The sequence below is a fragment of the Mastomys coucha genome, unplaced genomic scaffold (assembly GCF_008632895.1).
Source record: "Mastomys coucha isolate ucsf_1 unplaced genomic scaffold, UCSF_Mcou_1 pScaffold21, whole genome shotgun sequence".
NCBI classification, from domain to species: Eukaryota; Metazoa; Chordata; class Mammalia; order Rodentia; family Muridae; genus Mastomys; species Mastomys coucha.
The window spans coordinates 17951234-17956454 of NW_022196904.1; the positions used below are offsets into that span (position 1 = coordinate 17951234).

Here is a 5221-nt window from a genome sequence, read left to right on the forward strand (position 1 = left end):
TCCAGAGAACCAAGTAACCCTATTAAAAGATGGGGTATGGAGCTAAACAAAGAATTCTCAACTGAGGAATGCCGAATGGCTGAGAAACACCTAAAGAAATGTTCAACTTAGGGAAATGCAAATCAAAACAACCCTGAGATTCCACCTCACACCAATCAAAACGGCTAGGATAAAAAATTCAGGTGACAGCAGATGCTGGAGAGGTTGTGGAGAAAGAGGAACACTCCTCATTTGCTGGTGGGATTGCAAGATGGTACAACCCCTCTGGAAATCAGTTTGGTGGTTCCTCAGGAAATTGGACATAGTACTCCCTGAGGACACAGCTATACCACTCCTATACATATACTCATACAATGCTCCAACATATAATAAGGACACATGCTCCACTATGTTCATAACAGCCTTATTTATATAGCCAGAAGCTGGAAACACCCCAGATGTCCTTCAACAAAGGAATGGATCCAGAAAATGTGGTATATCTACACAATGTAATACTACTCAGCTATTAAAAACAATGAATTTATGAAATTCTTAGGCAAATGGATGGAATTAGAAAGTATCTTCCTAAGTGAGGTAACCCAGTCACAAAAGAACACACATGGTATGTACTCTCTGACAAGTAGATATTAGGAAAAAAGCTCAGAATACCCACTATATAGCTCACAGACCATATGAAACTAACAAAGAAAGACCAAAGTATGGATGCTTTAGCCCTACTTAGAAGGAGGAACAAAATAATCATTGGAGGCAGAGAGAGGGAGGAAGCTGGGATGGAGAGGGAGTGGGGGGAATAAGGGAGACAAAATGAGGTGTGGGAAGAAACAGGAGAGGAGTACAGAGGATCAGAAAATTTAAAGGAGAGGTGTGTAGCAGTGGGAGATGGAGAACTGGGAGTTGTCACTAGAAAGTCCCAGATGCCAGGAATGCAAGAGTCTCCATTACCCAAGGGCGATGACATTAGCTGAAATACCCAACAAAGGGGAGAGAAAAACTGTAGAGACCATATACAGAGGTTAGGCATGGCCCCCAGTTGAGTGATGGGGCCACACACCCATCTCAAATATATTAACACAGAATTGTTCCTTCTAAAGGAAATGCAGGGACAAAGAGTGGAGCAGAGACTGAAGGAAAGGCCACGCAGACTGCTCTACCTAGGAATCCATCCCATCTGCAGACATGAAACCCAGACACTATTGCTGATACCAAGAAACACTTACTGATAGAAGCTGGGTATAGCTGTCCCCTGAAGGCTCTGCCAGATCCTGACCTATACAGATGAGGATGCTCCCAGGCAACCATCCGACAGAGCACGGAGACCCCAATGGAGGAGTTAGGGGAAGGATTGAAATCGCTGAAGGAGTTTGCAGCCCATAGAAAGAACAATAATATCAACCAAACAGACTGCCCCCAACTCCCTGAGCTCCCAGGGATTAAACCACCAACCAGTGAGTACACATGGATGGACCCATGGTTCCAGCTACTTATGTAGCAGAGGATGGCCTTATGTGGCATCAATGGGAGGGGACGCCCTTGGTGCTGTGGCGTCTGGATGCCCCAACATAGGAGAATGCTAGGGTGGTGAGGCTGGAGTGGGTGGGTGGGTGATCAACCTCAGAATAGGGGTTAGAAGGAATAGGGGATGGGATGGGGATTTGTGGAGGTGAAACTGGGAAGGGGGAATAATTGCTTCAGTGTTTTCTCTGCCCAATCACATTAGGGCAGTGACAGAGCTGTGATTGGGCAGGAATAGAGAGGTGGAGTGAAAGTTGGAAAAGGAAAAAGGTCAGGAGCAGGAGGAGAGAGGAGATCATGGAGGCAAATGATGAGGACGAGCCAGACCCCATGAGGTTATACAACCAAGCAAAGGCTTTTACAAAATAGATTTATTGGGTTAGAATATTGTTTTTATTATTGGGTTCTGAAATTATTGTATTGGCATCTTGTAGATTGTGATTTTTATTATTATATAAATCTGATTGGATATTAAGACCTTAAGAGTCATGCTTTACTTACCATGTCTTAAGCAATATTTAGATGAATGATTGTGGGCATGTGTAAAGAGTTGCATGTGAGCGAGATGTTTTTAATAGCTGGGAGAGAATAAGAGCTCGCTGGGATGTGGTAATGCTGGCTCAAGAACGTGGCCCAGAGGAAAAGCAAGTTTACGGGGTGGATTCATTTTATTAAATATTCCCTCTACAGATAATATTTGAAATGTAAATAAATATAATAACCAAATAAAAAAGAAAAGGTGAGACTTAACAGCGCCTGAGAAGCAAAGGAAAAAAACTCAAATAAATGTAATGACATATTGACATACCCATAAATCGGTATGTCACTCAACATCATGAGAGAAACTTCTTACAATAGATGGGAATTAAAGAAATCCACTACTGGACAAGATACAGAGTGAGAGGTTTTGAAGAACCAGTTCTCATTATTTGTTTTTTTTTTCTTTTAGTAAAGACAACACCTAGTTAGATGGCTTTGAAATGACATTTGGATCTAAGAGGACATGAGGGTGTGAAATAAACATGATCAAAATACAATACAAAAATTCTGGAATAAATAATAAAAATGAAAAATAAATAATTATTGTACAATACATAATTTATATTACAATTCACAGAACTGACATGTATAAATCAGTATATTTTGTATAACAGGAAAAAATGTAATGTAAAATAAAGTAGTGAAAACAATATCTTTAAATTCCTTTTAATATTTTTGGAGAATTTCATATATGAGTACTGTGTTTATATCATTTCCACACATTCTTCTCCCCTCCAACTACTCCTGGGCCCTTCCCATTTGCTTCTAAACTTATGACCTCTTCTATAATTATTATTGTCACACACACATAACCTACATTCTTGAGAATGCCATAATGACAGTCATTGTTTTATACTTAACATTTATGTTCACTTGTGAAACGAACCATCTAAACACAGACTATGAAAGTCCGGTATCCTGTCCTCCTTGGCAGTTGGCAGTGAGCACTGAATTGGGCAGTGCTAATGACCTCTGGTTTGAATGGCGGACACCAAAGCTTTTGTGGTTTGACTGTGCTTGGAATTACATCTTGAAAAGAGGCCCATGAGCAGATCCATCTTCTTTGCCTAAGGGATATAAATTTGACTTTTCAAACATACCCACATAGATCCATGTAGTGATTCTGGTCAGACAAAGATTTGAGGACATAAATCCATAGTTGAAATGACTTTTTATCAAGGGGGAAGTCTAAGGTCTCAGCATCCATAGCAGTGTCAGTGGACATTTGACATTGGCTTAAAGTCAACCCAACACCCAGAGTTCAATGTTGTCAAGCAGTGTCATACTACTTGGTCATTCCAAAATTCCTACTAACTCCAGGCAAGATCAAGAATGTCTAATGCTGAGTAACTTCACCTCATATAATGAGCCTAAACTCTCCTGCTTAATTGGCTACAGTGGTTTCCCTAAATTCCCATCATTATGTATGCTTTCTGTTGATACCCTTTTTATGTAGGCGCTAATGTATTTCATAGTTCATATGAGATCTGGGATTCTCAAGGGGAGTGAGGGCATCTACTGAGGAAAAAAAGGACAAGTAAGCTTCCACCTAAAAGAGATAAATCTTCATGCCTATATATCTTTGTGTGCTGTCTAAAGCTGATTTTGGCATTGGAGGAAACTGTAAAAAAAAAAAAATACTCTCTTAGTCTTACCTTGGCTCTTTACTCTGCAGTGGAGGGATCATAGAGACAAACACATCAACATAGGCTGAAAACCCCATCACGGGGGAGATACAGCAAGTCTTTTCTTAGAATCCATGCAAAGTTCAAAATGGATTAAAAGAAAGAACATAATTCTGCCTTTGAGAGGAAAGAGAAAGGAATCTCATATTTTCAAAGTTTATCAAAGCCTCCATCTTAACAATTATTGAGTCAACTCAGAACAGACACACAGTTAATCTTCCAAGACTATGTACAAGACATGCATGGTTCCAAATGTCTGCAACTGCAACATACTATAGGTGTGTGTGTGTGTGTGTGTGTGTGTGTGTGTGTGTGTGTGTGTGCGTGCGTGCTAGCGTAAACTGAACTAGAATGGACCCCATAAAGTCATGCATTTGATATTTTCAACCAGTTAGTGAAGGTGTTTGGGAAGAAACAGGAAGAGGGGTCTTAGAAGTGTGCCACTGTGAATGGGTTTTGAGGTCCCATGCTATGCTAGGCCCATCCCCACCCGTTCCTGCTTACAGATCAGGATATAACTTTCAGCTCCTGTTCCAGTGACGAGCCTGCCTAACACCAAGCTCTTCACCATGATCATCATGGATTCACCCTCTGAAATTCTAAGCAAGACAACAATTAATGCTTCGTTTAATGAAGTGCCTTGGTCCTAGTTCATAATTACAAAAATAGAACAGTAACTAAGATAGAAGAGATAGACACAGGAAACTCAGAAACTTATTGGACAGCCAACCTAGACAAAATAGCAACTTGCTTTTTTTTCTGTTTTGCTGGTTTTTCTTTATTCTTCTCTCATACAATCTACTTCAACAACAGCCCCCCCCCCATTTTCCTCTCCTCTCAGTAACCCCACAACTTTCCCTCTCCTTCAGATCCACTGCTTCTTTTTTTTTTTCTTTAGAAAGGAGCAGACTGGACTGGCTGCTTTGAAAAGCCATCTTTGCATAGCTACTGGGTCATGCTCCGCACTCACAGCAGCCACCATTGCTGCCCACCGCCTCCTCCAACACGGGCTCTAGCAGCTTCCTCACTGGAGTCCTTGAACTCAGCTAATCACTCACTCACTGCATCTGACCACAGGAGTCCCCCACCATGTCAGATGCAGCAGTAGGGCAGTGGACACCAGCTCAGAGATCACCACCAAGGACTTGAAGGAGAAGAAGGAAGTTGTGGAGGAGGCAGAGAATGGAAGAGATACACCTGCCAATGGGGACACTCAAAATGAGGAAAATGGGGAGCAGGAGGCTGACAATGAGGTAAATGAAGCCACTCTTACAAATGGGTCGTCTGGAATGGGAGTCAAAGGGCCTGAAAATTAAGGGTACCGGAAATGTGGGAAGGGTTTGAAAAAATTAAACCAACATGGTGTGCTTTCAGTCCGCCATCATTCACTGAATTCTCCTTTTTACAAGTAAACCCGTAGATAAAGCAAAACCCCTCCCCCAAGTTCGTCAGCAACTTGGCCCAATCAGCAGCTTCATCTTCAG

The 5221-nt window shown here is 41.5% G+C and overlaps 1 pseudogene; it reads left to right on the plus strand.

Annotated features, from left to right (window-relative positions):
- Window positions 1-1809: 1809 nt before the first annotated feature.
- Window positions 1810-5221, plus strand: part of LOC116100304 — a 4899-nt pseudogene continuing 1487 nt past the window's right edge.